This window comes from Miscanthus floridulus, chromosome 2 (genome assembly GCF_019320115.1).
Source record: "Miscanthus floridulus cultivar M001 chromosome 2, ASM1932011v1, whole genome shotgun sequence".
NCBI lineage: Eukaryota > Viridiplantae > Streptophyta > Magnoliopsida > Poales > Poaceae > Miscanthus > Miscanthus floridulus.
Window position 1 is genome coordinate 38,529,427 of NC_089581.1, and position 21,271 is coordinate 38,550,697.

Sequence of the window (21,271 nt, forward strand, 5' to 3'; positions counted from 1 at the left end):
GCGGAGCAGGGAAATAGGGAGGGCGACGTCGGGGGCCTTGGTGTGGGCGGTGGCATGGTGTGGCCTGGTGAAACGACGAGGTGAGCGATGGGCGCACACAAAGCGAGGAGACGGGAACGGGGAGGTCGTGGTGGCGGAAAACTGGTGCGGAGCGCCACCAGTCGGGAGGGGGCCGCATGCGTCGCCACCGGCCAAAGGAGTGGGCCGCGCGCACCACTGTCATCATGAATCACAAGGTGAGAAGAGGGTTGCGGCTAGGGATTGAGGGAGGTAAGGCGCTGGGCGACTGGGCAAGGATTGTGTGTCGAGGCCCTAGGGGCGGGTCGCCTGTCGCGTGCGGTCTGCAAGTTTCCTACAGAGGGTGACGTTGCTTGCGTGACTTCCGTGAGTTTCCTTCTGACTCGATCGCGGGGAAGCGATCGCACCACGAGGCAGACCGACGTAGAAGATTAGGACGCGGGTATCGCAAGGGGAGGGGCGGATCGACGGAGCGATGATTATCGCACGAAACGGTGGTCTTTCTTTCTTTTTTAGTTGTAAGAGAATATGAGTGGTAGCCATAAGAAAGTTTTTGAAGGTATAATGCGCATCACTTATTGTCATTGACTTATTGCACATATGGCTACTATGCTTATACATAAAGGATTTGTTTGGTACCCTGATCTGACTTGGAGCACAAATATTTTAAAGCATGGAGATAAACATGTAGTGTACACAGGAGTGACAACGTTTAAAAGTCCACAAACGTGTTGCCATGTCCTGTTGGTGCACTGAATATAGCATCGTTCATGTTGCAAAATGATGAGCCATTTTTGTTCATCCATATCTGTAGCATTAGGAATAGGGTCATTTTGATATTATTATCCATATTTGAAGCATTAGAAAGAGAGCTATTTTCATATTGGTTCCAAATATGCATACTTGTTAACAGGCAAAGAAGTTGTTTACTATGGCACTGTGTAAGCAGAGTCAAATAAGAAGAAAAACAATAAGTGATAATGTAGGAAATATGAGTGGACCTTTGGTTACTTCTGCTGCTGGTTGGATATGGTGTTTAGGTTCTACGCTCGTGGCTCTGCAAATGATGTATGACACGATGAAATATATAGGTAAAAAAATTCCTTTTGGCTATGGATCTATAAATGATATGTAAAATTAAGAACCTCCACATAGAAGTAAATATGTTTCTTTGTGTATATGTTTGCCTGTACCATAGGATGCAGTTGTGTATTATAACGTTTGAGGATCTTACTTCTTCGTGGGGGATTCTGTGACGGAGGCATGGTTTTTTTAGGGCGCGGTTTGGGTAGCCTTTGTTGTATACATTTCTTCAGCGCTTCCTTTGTCCTGCATAGTGGAAATAGGATGTTTAGATTAAGTGCAGACCATATAAAAACACAGAAAAGGAGAAGGAAAAAACTCTAAAGCGGTCACATCTAAATAGGCACATTATTGTTGGACAGCAAATGTGCTGAACTTTGAAAAAACAATAGTGTGGGAGTTGATTGGATTACCTGTTCACTGTTAGATATGATAAGTACTACCATTTGTACTCTCCTGTAAATATAGGAGACAGGGTTTTCTAAATGGTTAGCTTTCTGAAGGCATTCCACGTAGATTCGTTGTATGTATGGGACTATCAGTGGTTCTCTTTAACAATATGTGGTTGCCAAATAGAAGCTATTTAGTTTTTTGTGCACAGATCGAATCATTAACAATCTGTCTTAACATGAAATTGTAGACAGTCTGTATCGAAATTCCAGCAGAATCGATTGTATCGTTGATAGAAATCATTTGGCTGGTTTTTTGCAAAATGACCTTAACCATCTCTTATGCCAAGTACAGGTGCTGGAGTAGCTGCAATCTGTCTGGTTGTTTCAGCAGCAGAAGCTTTGCAGTGGAAGGAATTTAGCAAATAAATTGTGCCACAAAGTAAAAACACAAAGGAATTAGCAAAATAGGCCTCACTCATGCCAATATTCATAAGAGTTTGGTAACCCTCTTTTTTCGCTACCTAGGTAGTGAGTGACCTGTAAGGAGATAAAGCAGGACAACAAAAAATCATACAACTTCAATAGCAAGCATTGCAGCAAGTTCTTCGACCTTGTCTGAACGCTCATTCATTGTTGCCTTTGAAAATCTTAACCTACAGGAATTGACGAACTAACAAATATTTAGATGTTGCAGGCATAAGTGACGACAAAAATAACAGATGTAAGAATTACTACTCTATATTAGCAAAAAGACTATTGCTACTATTCTGAATGATAGAAAGTTTGGTGATCTAGGGCATGTTATCTATTACAGGACATAAATCAAAATGTGCAGTCATTTATGAAAATAAGCCTAGCATTTCGGTAAGCAGCACATTGGAAGTCTAAAGTTGGGATATTTTGTTGTGTTCATAAGGAAACAAAGGTGACACTTCAAGAGTTCAAATCCAATCTTCCTTTTTTGAACTGACTGATTAACATACGGATAGTTTGCAATAATGTGTAGCAGGATGGGTAATGTCTGAGACAGTTGACAGGTCACAATAGGTATGAATCAGTGAACTAATATGGTGGTTTTGCTCTGCATAGTTGAACTCTAGAAAGATCTACTTTAGGTGGTTATACCTTACTCTACGTCTTCATGAAGGCACTGCATACGTCTCTAAAATTAAATCTTAGATATGGCCTTTGTTAAACTGTCATAGTCACATTTGTATCAAACACATCAAGTCGATGAAGGGAAATGGAAAAGGCCGTTGTAACCTTGACCTGAAACTTTTTTTTGTACCAAAAGAAACACAGAAAATTCGGAACATAACTCTCACACAAGCAAATATAGCATTAACACTAATTACATGAAGGTAAGTGCATATCGACAGGCTGTAGGGTCTGTCATGGGCAGAATGATGTATATTAATTATTGATTTAGAAGATAGGTATGTCGAGCTGTCTCGCTAAAAAAAGGAACAGAATTACGCAGAGTGACTAAAGAGGTAAAATACGAAGATAGACAAAGAAGTAATTGTCCTCCTGATGCCTGCAAGTAGCATGAAGGCAACACATTTGAAAACTGAGACAGAAATACCAAACATTTATCTGAGTTTGGTTACTGCCATTTCCTATGATATATAACTATCCTACGAACACCATGGGGAGATGATTTATGTCATGACAAACAGAACGAACCCGTGACGGGTTCCCAACCCATAGCTCTTACGAAATTCAACAATTATTTTGTCGGCAGTTTCACATGCACTTCTAATCATGTCTATTCTAACCTCGAAGGAACGATGCCAGGTTCATTCTAATTATAGATAGCTGAGAAATGAAGCTGGCAACACATGCTATAGGTTTTCATTCTTCATAATAAATTGGTCACCTTTAATTTTTGAAACTGTGTAGGCACCGGTAGATTAGTTATTCCAGTCAAGAGTCACTCCCAGTTCGTAGTTACGTCAACTTCCATCTCAGCGAGTAGTTTTGATGACAACAATACAGGTAGTACTGCAATATTCATACTGAGCAGATAAGGATCATGTTGCAACATTAATAGCAAATAACTGTACAAACCATTGAAAGCATGCCAAAATGGGTACACTAAATTGCAATGGACAACAAACGATTAGAGCGACCATTTCTATATTCTAATTTTTTTTTTGTTGGAGCATTTCCATTGCATTTACCTATGTCAGAAAAACCTGCTGTGAAATTAAATGGAACAAAATTGAGTTAGGAAAAAAGGAAAACACGCCTAAAAGTAAAGTTGATAAAGCAAGGCACGATTGAGAACCAAGAGGAGCACCTGACATGGCATCATTTCGTTCCCCATCCACACCTCGATTCAGAACCAAGAGGAGCACCTGACATGGCATCATTTCATTCCCCATCCACACCTCTGCTGGACCCATGCTCGGTTTCAACTTCATGTTCTAGACCCATGCCGTTGTCCATGAGCACACATAGTTCAGATACATCGATTCAACCAAGAAATTGGCAAAAAATTTGTGGGAAATTTTTCCAAAGGAATCCCCAAAGCAGGGGCAGGACAACAGGCCAGCCGACTGCAGGAAACAGGGCCAGAGGCACCGCACGCGGAGGCTGCCTGTTGCTATCGTCCGCCTACTGCCTCCTCGCGCTGACCAGGCGCGCATAGCGCACTGGCGGACAGGGGCCAGCGGGCAAACGCAGGCACGCAGCGCAAGCAGCCACACGTTGTAGGCCAGCCACGGCAGCATAGATGCCTGCCGCAACCCGCACGCCGGCAACTGCCTGTCCACGAGGGAGAAGAGAAGGGGGTGACGTACCGCCAAATCGAGATGACGAGCTGAGACGACGCTGCCACCGTTGGCAGCGACAAAGGAGCAGCTTGGGTTTCGTCGAGCACACGCGGACCGACGGGAGGAGGCAGCGAGGGGGAGGAGGAGGAGGCGGACCGAGGGGACACGTGCCGGCGACCAAGGGCGTGAGGGGGAGGAGGAGGAGGCGGAGGGGAGCGCGTGATGCCGTATCGCAGGGGGAGGGGCGGACCGACGATTGTCGCACGGAATGGTGGTCTTACTTTCTTTCTTTTTAGTCGTATATGTATAGGAGATCATGGTGCCCTAGTTCGAGCCCCTCTCAGGTGGCTTAGAATTTTTTTATGTTTTCTTCCTGTGACTACTGTGGCAAGAAGGGCAACCGTGGTTAGATATAATTAGACCGAAATTGATGGGGACACGAAAATAGGCCGGATTTAGCGCACATAAAACCGAAACACAGAAGGAGATTAGAGCTGGACAAAAAAACGTATAGCAGAAATTTTGCCTCTTTAGTATTAGGTAGGTGGTAGATATAGATAAGCTGTCTTATTTCTATGTTTATTTTTTTCAATTTAAATTAGGATTCCTATTCATGTTGTTCAAGATCAAAGAGATCTATTTGATTAGTATTCGTAGCTATCTAGGACTTCATGTTACCTTATCTATGTGCTTATATCATATATAATATGGGAGACTTGACAATTTTCAAATTTATAGAGTTATTTAGGGAGTGCCGGACAAAAAATATGTGAAGAGAAATTTTGCCGTTTTAATATTAGATATAGATAACTTAAAATTATATAAGACGGCGGATGATCTTTCCTCCTATGAGATGGGCAAGCTTACAATGTCTCATGTAGGTCTCGATCGGACTCCAGTCGTACATCCATCGACTGATGATTGACGCCAGTTCATCACTCTCCTTAATTGCAATTCTGTCCGCACACGCTAACTGCTCACCACGCCAGATAGCAAGCCATATCATCACATTTGAAACCATCCAATCATGTGGCCATGTGGGGTCTTCCATTGGAAAATATTATATTTCCTTTTCTTGGCACCGCGCCGAACAAAATCTTGAGTACGTAATGCATGCTTGGTTGCTTCTCCTCTCCTACGTTTCTTGACTGCCGTTTCATAGCGTGCAACTTACAGCGCACGCAATCCATATCTGAAAATCTGTTGTACGTATATATACATGCAATCTGGCTGCATGCGTATCGTAGATTTGCCTCACCTTTAATTTTATTGTTTGTATGTATATTTGTACTAATAAATATATCTCAGCACTCAAACAGAGAGACCAGGTAGCATTAATCAACTTGGACTCAAGCTGGTGCAGTATAAAGCAGTCAGTCAAACGTGCTCCCTTCAATTTTAACGTGCTGACTTTCCAATGGACACACGCCTGCGTACTAATTACTCCCTACCCCCAGAAAGAATGTAATTATCATATTTCGAGAAGTCAAACATGTTCAACTTTAACTAAAATTATATGAAAAAGTACTAACACTAATGAGACAAAATAAGTATTATTAGATTAGTTATAGAATATAGTCCCTCCATACTAAAAAAATAAAGTCGTTTTGGACAAGGCTTAGGTAAAACATTGAGAATATAAATCATGAATAATTTTTAAGTTGTTAGAGTTTGGAAATGTGAAAACCATATGTATAGATTTGTCTTGAAAAATACTTTCACAAAAATTTACATATATCACTTTTTGATAAATATCTTTATAAACATAAGTAGTCAAAGTTATGCTTTGGAGACCATGTCGCTATCCAAAAAGACTTCATTTTTTAGTATGGATGGAGTATTTTCATAATAAATTTATTTCGAGACATAAATGCTAATAATATTTGATATAAACTCGGTCAAAATTGGGTTAGTTTGACTCACACGTTTCCCATAATTACATTCTTTTATGAACAGAGGGAGTAATCCAATTAATGGATCACGGCGAAATTCTGTGAAAACCAGACAACAATTTCTTGGAGTCGCTGGAGACGACAGACTGATCGAACAACAAACATGGCTTGCCTATACAGAAAACATGTATTGTTGTATCATGCTCGTCTCGCTCAGCAGATCGAACCTCCTGCAACGCGTGTATGCACATAATCATTCTTATAGATGAGTGCCTGTGCGTTGCAACATGTGCAACATAAACTGAATGAGATGTTTGTTAGCCAAGTCAAAATCAAAATTATATCAATTCAATTTTTCACGTGTATTATACTATGATAATGTCTAGAAACACATTCATTATCGTAATGAATCTAAAATAAAAGCTAGGCTTAGAGCTTGTTGTCTGAAAGTTACGACAAACATCAGTTGCCTCAAAGGCTAAAAAATTATTGCTAGGCATCGAATTAAATGTATCCATGCTCTGCCTTGCCCAAAACATGTATACTCGGAATTACAATATCCTAGCCCGCATGAGGCATGACAACAATTCATTTTTGTCAACACACAACGCGAAGGACGACGAACGAGATTTGGATCACGATCATGATCATTGCATGGTGATATTCTAATAAATTCTTTTCTCTTCCCATAATTCTCTTTCCGTTTTATTCCATTTTATTTACTTGCCTTCCGGTGTCTCCAAGCGGTGATTATGTGCCGGCCGGTGGACGTTAACATTTCCCTTATTGTTGATTTTTTCCGTGATCTGTGCTTTCTGGATTTGCTGAAAAGATAAGAATATCGCGGCTGCATGTTGGAGCGGGGTGCACGTGCATGCATCCATGCATGGAAAGACATGAAGGAACCTGTGAGGGAGAAGTGCGGGATAGAGCCAGGCAAAGCAGCCATGCAGGGGTTGGGGGGATTTCCTTTTCTGCGTCGGGTAGTCATGGATCGTAAGGAGATTTTTTTATGCCGGATAGTCATGGATCGCATGAGTGTTTTGATCCTGCCGGGTAGATGTTGACAATCCGTATGTTTTAGTTGTAGAGATTTCTTCTCTTGCTTGTCCATTATGCTAATCAATCAATATCACTACCTAATGAAGCAATCAATTATCGGCCAAACACTTCTTAATAATATTATTCTGTAGCCAAATTAATCAAACTAAAACACCCATCACCAAAATAATTTGTAAGTCAAATTTGGTAGGTTGGTGTATACCTTAATGTGATCCTATTGGCGTATTTAAGCCGAGATGTCCCACAGAACATCTTACAAGGAACACACCTACATCTATAAGATTTGGTGATCACTCTCATGAAAGGTCCTGGAGTTTGACTTGTATGCTCAAACCAGAGGGATGCCTTTTGCAACCTAGTATTAGTAAGGGACTTAGGTGAAACTTATTTCGCACAAAATGGTCAACTCAAGGCATAGTCCATTGTTCAGTTGTGAGAAAGTGTAACCTCTATTCTAGGTGATAGTCTCCATCAAAACTATTGTGAAACGACACCTATACGCGAACGGACGTCTACAGACGAACAGGCGTCTCTTCACGAGTGATCTCATCCATCAAGCACAGGATTAGTGGATAGGATTAGACAGTTAGTTGTAGTCCCAAAGGGCATGTCTTTTGGAAACAGTCGTGACTCTTCGTGGTACCCCTTCACTTGTATAAATATATTTTAGAGATCAATGAAAGGAACAGTTCTCCCAAAATCTTGTTCATTTACATTCACGCTTTAACACGTTATCAGCACTGGAATGCTCTCTCTCTCCTCTCGAAAGGGGACGAACAGAAACCTTCGCAAAGAAGGAGACTTCTCCATCCACGATGAACAAGATCAGAAGGAGAAGAACGGAGGATGAACAATAGGATTTGTTGATTTCCTTCGGTGTCTCATTTCTGCAATGATCAAGAACTACACCACGGACACCGTGTTCTCCACGGCCATGATCATTGTGGTCCGTTCGGACCCGTGCACCAACGCTGTGAGATCAAGCATGGTCGCTGCCTTGTTGTCAATGCCACGAGCACGTAGCGGTTGTGCGCTGTCTGTGGTGGCCGGCACCATGCCTTGCGCCTCCATCGGTACGGAGGCAGCCGGCAGCGGTGCTCTGCTCGCACGCCCACAGTTGCGGCGGCAAAGCCAACGGTCGGCGCTAGGTTGCCCCGTGCCTGCGGCCAGCGGCTTCGGCTAGGACAGCACGCGACCCCTGCGCTCGTCGTCGCACCCGGCGGCCCGTGGTCGGCAGCGTCCGCGTCTCCATGGTCGGCGGTCCTGCGGTAGGCGGCCTCGAAGCCTCGTGGCTGACCAGCCCAAGCCGACGGGCCCCAGCCCACAACAGCACCCCAACGTCTGGTGCTCCCACGGCTGGTGTCCTGCTTCTCGGCGGTGGCCGGCCTTCTCAAGACCACGCGGCCAGGCGGCACGTGCCAGTGGCTCCCATGCCCGCGGCCTCACGCCGGTGGCAGGCGGCCCCCGCGCCAGCGGCTAGGCGGCTCCTATCGACTTGGCGTGCACCTCGCTGCGGCCTCACGCCGATGGCCGGAGGCTAGCCTGGTAGCTGGCCAACGGTGTCCGCCTCAAGGACCGAGCGACGGTTTTCTCTCGAGGAGAAACCGTCCGTGTGTTTGGATATGGTTATGCACTTTTGCAGAAAAGATCTTGCATTTTCTGTAAAATAAATAATTATCCTTCTAGATAATTATGTACTATACATTTTTAATGTTTTAGCCCACAGGTTAAAACGTTAATCGCAGATCTTATTATCTGTACTTTACAATGTAGTCTTTCGGCTACAATATATTTCACTATGCTTTATTTGCCGCATGCAAATATATATTCTGGATCCTCAGATCTTCAAAAAAATTGCATAAGTGATAAGTTTTGTTTGCTTCTGAGCCATCGGTTCAACGTAAATTTTTAAATTTATAAGCAAATAAAATTGTTGTTTAGTACTGTTCAAAGCGTTTGTCCAAATTAGCAAACCCAATAAACATGTGCTATTAACATTGCATGTTCAAAGTGTTTGTCCAAATTGGCAAACCTAATAAACATGTAGTATAATTATTACATTGTTCAAAGTGTTTGTCCAAAATGGCAAACCCAATAAACATGTAGTATTACTATCATGACCTTAATATTGCAATTACTTTGTTATTTGCAATTTTCATTTCATGTTAAGCCCTTTTATGCTTTATTATTTAAAGCTTATAGTGCTTACATTTTTAATGCAAAATCCATTAAGTGTATTACCTCATTATTTGTATATAACACAAATGTTTCACATTATATGTTGGCCATACACAAGGTAGCGTCATAGTTGCTACTGTGGGATCTACACTAAGTTCTTAGTGACTTTCCTCAACTTGCATACCCAACATCACAAATTAGAACATATGGTCTACATCTTTTCACAAGATGACTACCATTAATCAGCATTCCTATTGGCCATACACAAGGTAGCACCATAGTTGCTACTGCGGGATCTATACTAAGTCCACAACTTAGTGACTATCCTCAACGTGCGTACCCAATTCGTTTGCGGATTAACTAAGGTCTACATCAATCTTTTGATGATTACCTTAAAATGTGTTTATACAAATTGCATACACCACTTGGCATCTACTGTTCAACAGACTATGTCCATATTATTAGAGGTCTACATCTTTATGATGACTGCCTCTAATGTGTTAGCATAAATGAGGTTTACACTATTAGTGAGATAGATCTTGTCTCCTATTTATTTTGCATTAACTAATACAACATCACCATAGCAATTTTAAATTTATCCTTAGCGTAAATTCAGAAAATCTATGGTTTAAACCTTGTTAGAATAATAGCCAGCAAAGAGTTTGATCTCTTGCTCTTGATGGTCACTATTATCTAGCATGCTAAATGGACGTAATGTTAAACCTGATGTTCTATGGATTCATATCAATATTTGATGCTCCTCATAAGAGAGCATCACCACTTATGATCAATTTAAATATGGAGTTTTATTGAAATAAAGCACCATATACATCCAGATCACACGTATGTGTATCTCAATGGGTGCAAATCAAAGCACTATATGGCTAGCTCTTAATGGGTGATATGAACAACACAAGGCAGTCATTCTACCCAATGCCGACTAAGTTTGGCCACAACTTTATCTCTAGGATCTTAAGTCCACTTGAGAATAGAATTATGTTGTTCCCAAATATCCTCTATATTGCGTTTTGCGATTCCCGCGACTTACCATATGTATTCTAGATTAATTCTTACATTACTTCAGGTCTAAGTGTATGATAAACTCTTATCGAGGAATCATCATTAGCATTATAGTGATGCTCTATCATCTGAAGTACATTGAATTTTCAGAATCATAACAAGGTCGATGCCATGTAATAATGCCATCCATAGAACTTTAATGGTAAGATTTAACGCAAAAAGAAGTAGCAGCCCCGTGCATTCTTTAGGGTCAAGGCATTTCCCAAATATGATAGAACCATATTTTGTCCCAATTATGTATGTTACAGCCACACAACTTGGAAATGTCATGCCTTGAAACATTTAATTGATCGGTATTACAAATCCATTGGACATAAATATCTGGCTCAGTAATAAAGATACGAAGCACACTTCTATCTTCAACCTGACACCACCAGGAAGGCCAGTTGTTCACAACAAGTTTTATGAAAAAAACAAGTAGCAACCAAACACTTTAATTAGTAAGTGGGTCTTATGAGCATGGAGATCACGATCATCGAATTTACTTCGCTTGATCCATTTTGGAGACCAAATTTATCTTCCATTTACAAAGATACCTAGTATCTACGCCCCATTTTGGTGTTGTAATATAAAATGTTGTCATCAATTTCAATTGAATATCACAATAATGTGCCATCACATTTGATATTTCATTAATTAACTTGTATGTAATCTATATATCTGCAAAGAATATCATTATATTCTTCATGCTATATATAGACTTATACGAGAGTCAATCCAAATGCAAAGAGGAATTTTGCCTAGTGGATAGTTCAACCACAAATTCTATATATAGGGAAGCAAAATATTCCTAAACTCTTACATGGAGACAAGGAAATATTTTGTAAATCGCTTGACGTGATGTCATGATAGTGGGCTTTGATCGTGCTACTATCATGCTCCCTATTGGTACTCAAATAATAATCATGAATTCATTCTTGTATTCTGATTCCAAAATATACCCAATTAAAATTATAGAGATATCCGTCAATGTGGTTTTCATATGGAAACCCCAAGATGACAACTAAGAGTTGTATTTTTTTCTTAACAACAGATATGGCAATACTTAAACAAAACATCCTCAGTTGGATTTGACTACATATACATAACCTGTATCCAATGTTGCGTACAAATAATTCTCTCTCTTGATGTCAACATGACTTGGCACATTTGCCTTAGTTATTCAACTATAGAGATAACTTGAGAATTATTGTCAATTCTATTGGTCATAGCATCAATATGAGCCACTACATTTCTTGAAGAAATTCAAGAACATACATGTGACTCTATTTACCATTTTATGGACCATAAAGATACTATGTAATGCACATTTATGCATCCATCATATAGTCCCAGGTGTGTCTCTTAGTCATGAGAACTATCACTATACCAAACTCATTGCTCGAAATCTTCAATTTAGAGCAAATTATCCTAGATGTGGGATCAAATCCATTTTATATGGAACAGTTTGGTTTTTGGGTACTATATATCAAGTACCTTATGTCCATACCAATAATGGTTTTTATTGAGTTTTTTATTGAGAATCAAATTGCATGACATATTAAAATAGAATTGTAATTTACCAGAACTAAGTTGTTTTCATGCGGCCTTACACACCGTATCGTTAATTCAAATTCATCAAGCTGCACTTATAAAACTCCCTCCGTTGCAGTATGTACGTGAAACTTTGGCCGCAGCCAAATATTTCACATCTACGCATCGAGTATGTTTTCACATACCCATATCACCACACCAACATACCAATGGGTATTAGAGATCCCAAGAGGTAACTCTATAGGGGATTTATAAATTGCCCGTATGTTGATCATATTTTAGGATAATTCTAGGCATTAGGGGGAGATTTATACCACATTAAGAATGCCAGGAATCAAAAGAGCAATCCTCACATCCACGTACCAAAAATTCTAAACCTAATTGTTTAGAATATCTTATATTTGCATCATATTGCAAAGAATCTGCCAGAAACATTTACTAATAATAAGGGTGTCACAAAATCCTCTTATCATACTTATAATACGCCCGAAAGAATGGAGGTACCAATTAAAACCATTCAACTCCCACTTCCAATGAAGAGGGGGAGAAGTACGGCCGCTCCTAAGGATAATGCTCCAAGTAAGCGTCCGAGGATACCAAGGATAATATCCTCCAAATTAGTAAATCCAAGCCAACGTCAAGTTGGTAGACACCCAAAATGGATGAGCATCCAAAACCCGGATCAATGGTGCACCCAAATTCCGATCCTAGGACATTGGAACACCCTGACTCCATATGGGAAATGACTCGGAGTCCAAAAGGGTTAATATTTTCACATGCTATATTGATTTCAAGAATCAAATCAATCATTTAAAGACTACAAATTGTCACGGCATATACTCCTCAAAGATTGCTTTTTTACCTTACTGGATCCAGACCAGAAGTCCTAGGAAGAGTGTCTTCACACTCAAATTTGGTCAAACTAAAAGGTGGCAATTAAGGAGATTGCTCTTGTTCAATGATGAGAAGTATTACTATAGTAATATCTTCCCTCATAGAGTTTCTTTTCAGAAGCAAGGTGGTGAACAATAAGAGCTTGTAGCATATGGTTTCACGCAGAGACCCAGCATAACATACCCCATGGTATGTGTGAAAATGAAGTTTTCCAAATTCAGTAATTGGCATATCAAATGAATTTGATAGATTCGGACATATAAGTCCCAATGGACTTCATATTCTAAATCCAAATACAAATCGCAACATACATTGTGTATAATTAAGCATGATTGCGTATATTGGTTATTTTGATATCATCATGATATAGAAATAATTATGCAATCATTTGAGATACAAATTCCATCATGTGGATTCAAGATGGAGGATTTGGGTAAGATCAAATATTGCCTAGGCTTACAACTTGAGCACCGACCTTCAAGGATTTTAGTGCATCAATCAGCCTATATCCAGAAAATATTGGAGAAATTCAATATAGACAAATCATATCAAAACAAAACCTCGATGGTTGTTCGTTCTTTAGAAATAGAGAAAGATCCATTTATACCACGAGATATTGGAGAAAAGATATTGGGACCAAGGTTCCCTATCTTAGTGTCATTGGAGCACTTATGTATCTTGCAAATTGCACCAGGCCTGATATCGCATTTGCAGTGAACATACTAGTTAGACATAGTGCAAATCTAACTCACCATCATTAGATGGGAGCGAAGCATATCCTCAGATATCTTAGTGACACAAAGGATCTTGGTTTATTCTTTAAGAGAAATCATGATCCCAATATGATTGGATACACGGATGTTGGTTACTTATCTGGTCTCCATCCCAAACTGGATTTGTATTCTTACATGGAGGTACAGCTATTTCATGAAGTCTTCTAAATAGACTCTGACGGCGACCTCTACTAATCATTCTGAAATTATTGTTCTATACGAGGCATCACGAGAATGTGTATGGCTTCGCAGAATGATTACCACATACAACAGTCATGTGGTATTAGTTCAATTGAATCACCTATAATTATCTATGAAGATAATTCCGCTTGTGTTACACAGATGCAAATAGGTTACATAAGGAGCAATATCACTAAGCATATTGTTCCAGAATCAAGGGGAGACATCTCCTAAATGTTGACCTGTACCAGCATCATATTATACTCTTTTCTTTCACAAGTTTTACTTACAAGGTTTCTTGTTAAAGTGTTTAATGAGGTAATATTAACATAAGCATGTGTCATATTTCCTATTTTCCCCACCGGGGTTTTTATGGGAAATATCAAAGACACATATTGCCCTCACAACTCATCCATGGTTTTTCCCTGAAAAGGTTTTTCATGTGAGTTATCCAAGAGGCAATACCAATAATATGTCGTCATATTTTCTCCTAATTTTTCCACTAGGTTTTATAGGAGTTTTAGCGACATATCATTTTATATTGCTCCTCATATTTTTCCTGAAAGGTTTTTGGGGGAGTTATCTTTATGTCGTATCTCCAATATTTTTCTCTATTAGGGTTTTTAATGGGATACCAATGACATAGTGGTTTATTTAAATCACAAATAAATATGCTATTTTCTCCTTATTTTCCAATAAGGTTTAAAGGAGTTTTTATGGCATATCATATATTCCTCATATTTTTCCCATAGGGTTTTTCGAGGAATTTTAGCTTACAGCTGCATTGATCTCAAGGAAGATTCGATCAAGGGGGAGTGTTGTGAAATGACACCTATATGCGAACGGACGTCTACAGACGAACAGGCGTCTCTTCATGAGTGATCTCATCCATCAAGCACAGAATTAGTGGATAGGATTAGACAGTTAGTTGTAGTCCCAAAGGACATGTCTTTTGGGAACAGTCATGACTCTTCGTGGCACCCCTTCACTTGTATAAATATATTTCAAAGATCAATGAAAGGAACAGTTCTCCCAAAATCTTGTTCATTTACATTCACGCTTTAACAAAAACACTGGTATATCAAACAATAGAGAATCGAGAGCATTTCATATGCGCCCTATAGTTTGGCAGGGATTGTTAAATTTAATTTGGGTTTGGCCCATTTTTAGTTCAGTTAAATCAAATAAATTATAAGGCCCATATTAAATACAAGGTGCAATATAGTTTTAGTTCGGATTTTGCTTAAACTCAACTTAAATAGGTGGCCTATATGTGGATTTGTTGTGAAGTTGAGAGAGATGAAGGGTGTGCCACACGGATGTGCGCGCTGCCACTAAGCCAAGTCACGTCATGCCGTGTCATGGCGACGTGAGGCTTGAGCGTGACGTGATGTGATGTGCACAGCAGCACAGGCTATACCACAACATAATGTGGTGTGGCGTGATGTGCTCGTGCCTGAGCTCGGGTGGGGTCATGCCACAACATGATGTGGTGCAGGGCGGGAAGGTTTTGCCACTTGGGTCGGTTACCTAGATCCTTTAAGGGATTAATCGGTATAGTCGGTGTGGGAATTTTTGTCTATAACTCTTAGCGGTTACTCCATCTTGTAATTAACTTCACGAGCTCTAATGTTGTCATCCAGTGCATCCTCCCGACACTGTCTAGCTCGCTCCCTCCACTCAGATATAAGTTTAGGACGTCGTTTAGATCCTCGCGCATACAACATAGAAACAATTGCACCTTCTCTGTTCTTGCTACTCCTAAACTGTCCCCATTCCAATCTCCTACGCGCACAAAGGGTTTGAAGAGCAAACCTTCAGAACCGACGCCCATCTGCTACACTTGCTTGGGTGTGCGGGCGAATCAGTTTTTCATAGAGCGCAAGGATCTTGTGTGACTGCTGCTATACGTCTAATTCCTGATATTCATCTGCATTGTCTTCTTCCCAGTGCGAACCAGTAGCGGTGCACATCTTCTTCCTCATGGTAGTTGACGGGACTGCTCTGCGAACCCTTCTTGCATCACCTGTGGTCCACTACTTCGATCAGCCCACTATGTCGAGTAATGAGAACGGTGCCATCGGTGCCCTTAGCGCTGGTCCTAGCTCGGGGTATACTCTTGTACTTATTGAATTTGGTGTTTTCAGCACTATTTTGTTATGATCAGTATAATGTGTCACTACTATTTTGTCACAAATTTGTTAATTTTTCTAACTCTTGAAAACAATGTTACATTTTTGGGTTGTCAATGTAAGATTTTATCATTTTTAATGGTTGCAAATACCTCTTGCTCAACAAAACATACCATCCTATGATTCAACCACTCATTCCCTATTTTATTTTGAGATTTGGTCTTGACAAACTTCATAGCTAACAAAATCCTTTCTACTGTGGCGGTTCCAACTAGTACAATCAAGGCCAACTCAATGGGATATGCATGACCTTTTGGATGGCATGGACCTAACAAGGCATACTCACTTTTTGCATCATCCATAATGCCTGGATACATTTCCTCCAGTGGCTTTTGAAGCCATGGACTTCAATAATATCTTTAGGATCATGCACGTGATTGGAACCGCCCTCCACCACAAAATCGACATTTTCATTGCTAGTTTATTATGTGGCTGATCAACTCAACTCTACTATAGTTGTAGGAAAACTAGTTGTAGTTGTAATTATTTCTTCTTGTGCAAAGGTGTTAGGTTAGTTCTGTGTTTGTGTAGCACTAGCTCTGGTCCTTAATGTTTCTTGTTCTGAACCTTGACATGGCTATGGAGGAGGTTAGATGGTTTGTTGTTCAGGAACTCAAGAGAAATTTTATGTTAATGTCCTGGTCCTCTTCATTTTGTATTTTGTAACAACCAATTACTGAGAAATCTATAATTTTAGATTCTAATTGGAATCAAAACTCTACAAAGGATTGAAATTGGAAACTTGGAATCAAAATTAGCATAGAATTAGAGTCAAGGGAAACACCTTCCAAAGAGAGAGGGGGTGCTCGCCTACTCCTGTGTCTAGGCGAAGCAAGTAGGCGATGGCTTGGTTGAGTCGTGCGATGATGCAACTACGCGGGATGGTGGCCTACAAGCGACAATGCAGGCGCATAGCTGAGTAGGGCAGCACCCGACAGGGCCAAGCGGGCAGCACCCAAGGGTGGAGGCCAGAGTGGAGGAGCGATGCTCTGGCCGTCTGGCGGTGTAGTGGCAGGTGAGGGATGACAACCAACAACACGATAGCTATGAGCAGTGGCATGAGTGAGAAAGGGGAGGCGGCGCGAGTGATGAGCGTTGGGTAAGGCGTGAAGAGTCAAAGTCGAACGCATGAACAAGATCGAATGCTTGTTGGGCTATTGCGTTGCCCTTCAGGGCAAAATTTATAGAGGTGTTCCTAGGTTACTTAGGCCACGTGGCCCTAGTGGCCCAAGGCCTAGGCTTGCCCCAACACAGAACCAAGATAGCATTGTAAATCTAGAAGCTAAAGGGTAGAGAATACAAACTCCTATTAAGAGCTGTCGGGTACCATAAAACGGGGTACCCCGAGCGTATACCGAAAGAATCACTTAAACCCCCATCAACAACAAAGCCAAAAGGCAAGCCATTGGTTAAACCCCGGCCTCGTCCGAGCCCACCTGCTCTCCGCCTCGCTCGAGGCCTCGCACGGAAGGCCTCGACAGGGAACTAATTCTCCGTCTCGCCCAAGGCCCCGCGCGTAAAGCCTCGGATAAGATGTCGATTCTCCGTATCGCTCGAGGTCGGCTTGGCAATAACCCGCCGCTCCTGCCTCGACCAGTCTCTCCGACCGGGCGTCACGTCCCATTAATGCGCCAACCACTCCCGCGATATCAGCCGGACGGCGGCTCGACACTGCGGAGCGGCCGACGAGACGGGAAGTCGCATCAACGCCATATCGTCCAGGACAGGACAGGGTAGGGGTTACTGACCACTGTGCTCTGGTGCTGTGCCCATGATCAGCGCCCGCACTACACTATGCCACCTAACCCCTGCCCCAGGAACAACGTGGCGTGGGAAGTTAAGTCCAGGTCACCATAGCCTCGGAATCAGCGCGCGGGACCTACTGCTCCCCCCGAGCCTCGGTAATATACTTTAGGGTCTCGACAACCTAGAGATTCACGCCCGTCGAGCCTCCCACGATGGCTCGGCCTCGGCACCAACTGAGTCTCAGCTTCTCACGCAGTCAACCCACAGTGACCGGCACGTCGACCGCCACGCCCCGCTTCAAGATAACACTGGAGCCCCACGACGCACAGGATCGGATGTGACCGGCGCGTCGCCCCAGTACTTCAAGGACGGGACCACTCCGTCGACCACACCGCCACAATAACAGGCTACAGGGCTTGGACATGCCACCTCCGTTCGCACGACGTCGTGTAGCTAGCGCATGTATCACCCTTGTCCCCCCTTCAACTATAAAAGGGAGGGACCAGGGCCGTTTCGGGAGGGAGGATCAGACGCTTACGATTAGGCCTACGCCCACGTGACGAACTCAAGCATAAACGCACAGACGAACACACGAGCTCCCCCGCTGCTTGAGATCAACATCTCAAGCAATCCACGCCGCTCCACGCAGAGACCTGGGACTAGCTCCCTCTCTCGCCCTGCTTGTAACCCCCTACTACGAGCATTTTGGTGCAAAGAATACAAGATCGAACTCTCAGACTGGACGTAGGGCACCCACTGCCCGAACCAGTATAAACCTTGTGTCTCTTTGCATCACCATCCGGGATCGGGAACACGCAGTACAAATTTTCTAGTTGGTTGAGGGCCCGCCGGTGCAAAACACCGACAAGAGCCCTCAATTTTTACGAAGGTATAGAGAAGTTCACGGTTCCCCCCTGTTGGAATGTGATCGGTTCGGCTAATCCCAAACTTAATTACAAGATTAATTAAGCATTAACCTTTTGGTCCACCCACTCGTCATTTATTTTCAACTAAATAAGAACTGCCGTGATCGGCGGCAACCCTTAGAATTCTAAGGGTTCAGCCCCCTGGCCCACAACGTGATTATAAATAAGAGAGGCACCCCTGGCATCATGATCTCTCTAATCCCCGTGACTATTCACATAACCGATCGATTAGGCGCTGGAGGGTGTAGGAAGGCCGTCTACCCACGTCCATCTAGGTATTGCAAGATATACATCGCGTTCTTTACCAACTAGGAGCATCAAGCCCCGATCTGGTGAAGACTAAGACCTACTTCATCTACATCAACTTCACATGTCCAGCGACACAGATGGCGTTCACAGGCTCTTGTTAGTATCAGATTAATTTCCGCATAAGGTTTAGTTAGTGATCATGTTTAGGCTAAGATAAGATCATGTTTATGCTAAGTTCTAATTCAACAATTGGTATCAGAGACTACTTAGACCTAACATGATCCTAGGCCAGAGTTAGTTCTGTTTTATGCCTCTGTTAAGATTCGTTTAAAGTTCTTTGTTCCGCATCTATCAAGTACGTGTTGATCCTGCTAAGTTTTGGGAAATCACGTGCTACCTGTTCTTTAAGAGTTTAGATCAGATCGTTAGTTCACATCTAAGTTAAGTTTTCAGATCAGGTTATGCCTTTATTAGATTAGATCGGATCAATCCATTATTTTTAAATTAGCACTGTTTTAAGATTAGATTTGTTGTTAAGGTCAAGTCTAGATCAGTGCTATCAGATGCGTTCAAATTGATGACAATGAACAATTAGATTAATTAAGCAATTAGGGTTTTACTGTTAATTGAGATTAAGTTTTCATACTAAGATCATTGTTTGCAATCAGAGGTGGTTTTCACCGCATCAAGCCGACATAAGCATTTAGAAGGAGATGATTTGGGCAAAACCCGTCAAAAGTCCCAAAAATCCCAATATTTTTCCCCAAATCAAGGACCCAAACCCTACGATTAAGCATTTGAGACTGAGATTGAGATTGCACCTGTGCGGCCCGTATCTGGTTTCTAGGCCGGGTCGGCGCTGTCGGTCACGCGTGGCTCGTACCCGACGGCCTTGGGTCGGGTCGCCACGACCATGCGGTTGTGCTGCAAGCGGGTGGCTCATACCCGACACTTAGGCCAGGTCGCCACCGCCGTAGTAGGGCTGGGCCAAGTCGGCGTCAGGGCGCCTACACGTGCAGACCGCTCAGGGCCCGCCGCCACCACACGGATAAGGGCCGTGGGCTGGGGCCACCGCCACCACCGTGAGCTACGCGTGCGCCCTCGGGGCCGCGCCGCCCACACGCTGTGTCGCCTCGCGTAGATTAGGGCTAGTGTTTCCACCGCCCAGGGCCACGCCGCCTCCCTGCCACTGTCCCCGCACCACGTAAGGGAACCTAGGCTGCTAGGCTTGACGGAGCCACGCGTGGCTTTGCCGCACGCGCGCACCGACAAGCCGAGCGCCGAGGTGCTAGCCATAGCGTGCGTTCATCCGGGACACCGCCGCTCTCTGTGTGTGGCTGCTACGTAAGGCTATCTCCAACAACAACACCTAAAATACAAGATCCATTCGTCCTTTGGGTAGCGCTACAGGAAAAATGTTCAATACATATTTGGCATCTTCTCCAACAACAAGACCCAAAAGAGAATTCTTTCTGTAAATGGGTTTCCAGGAGAGAGGATACTCATATTTGGGTTGTGCCTCTTAGGTAACCCAAAATAGATCTCCCATATAGGTACTCTGTTGGAGGCTAATTTTGGGTCTCTTGCTACCCATTTTGGGTTTGGGTCTCCTTATTGGAGACGGTCTAAGAAGCAAGGGAGGGAGTGGATGAGATGAGTACTTACGGTTAAGCTTTTTACTTTTATACGAAGGGTTTTCTAGTATGAATGTTTTGTCATCGTTGGATTCAGATTGATGGCTCACGTTACTTTGAGCTTTAGGGTTTTGCTGAGTGGGCTGCTGATGGGCCTTGGGGAAAGTCGAGCGGGCTTTTAAGTGAAGAACCGCATGGGCCGGCTCGGCCATGAGCAGGCCATGGCCTGGTGCTGTGTTTTTCGGCTGCTCCGTGCTGAGTTTATTTAAGGTCGAATTGAGTTTTATGTTTTCTAACAGGTTTAGCCTATCAGTAATTTATTACTTTTATAAGTTGAGTTCTCATTTGTTGCTCAGAGGCATACCGCACGATACGTTCGGGCAAATGTGCACTGCTTCTGCCGCAAATGTTGGCCCATGAGTGAATTAAGTTTTTTTCTGGGCTATATTCTGATCTGTATATAAATATATATTTATTCAGATTTAAGTTTGCTTTACCATTTGCATAAGTAAATTAATTAGTGCTTTATTGCAAATAAATTTATGGCCCACGTAATGTTGCATATTCCCATTTCATATAAAGTTTAAGTTGCCTTTTTTCCGGTGAGCTTAAAGTTAATTTTAAGTACGTTTTGGGAATATGTTGCTAAGAATGTTTAAGTT

The 21,271-nt window shown here is 42.3% G+C and overlaps 1 long non-coding RNA gene across 2 annotated transcripts; it reads right to left on the reverse strand.

Annotated features, from left to right (window-relative positions):
* Window positions 1-635: 635 nt before the first annotated feature.
* On the reverse strand, window positions 636-20,042 carry LOC136538519 (uncharacterized). Of its 2 annotated transcripts, none has more exons than XR_010779360.1 (5): window positions 19,797-20,042; window positions 3,373-3,497; window positions 1,253-2,146; window positions 1,020-1,075; window positions 636-826 (listed from the first exon to the last, which is right to left on the reverse strand). It is a non-coding gene; the product is annotated as an uncharacterized lncRNA (long non-coding RNA). The 2 variants fall into 2 exon arrangements; XR_010779361.1 differs by lacking the exon at window positions 19,797-20,042 and adding an exon at window positions 3,796-4,084.
* Between the last annotated feature and the right edge of the window lie 1,229 nt (window positions 20,043-21,271).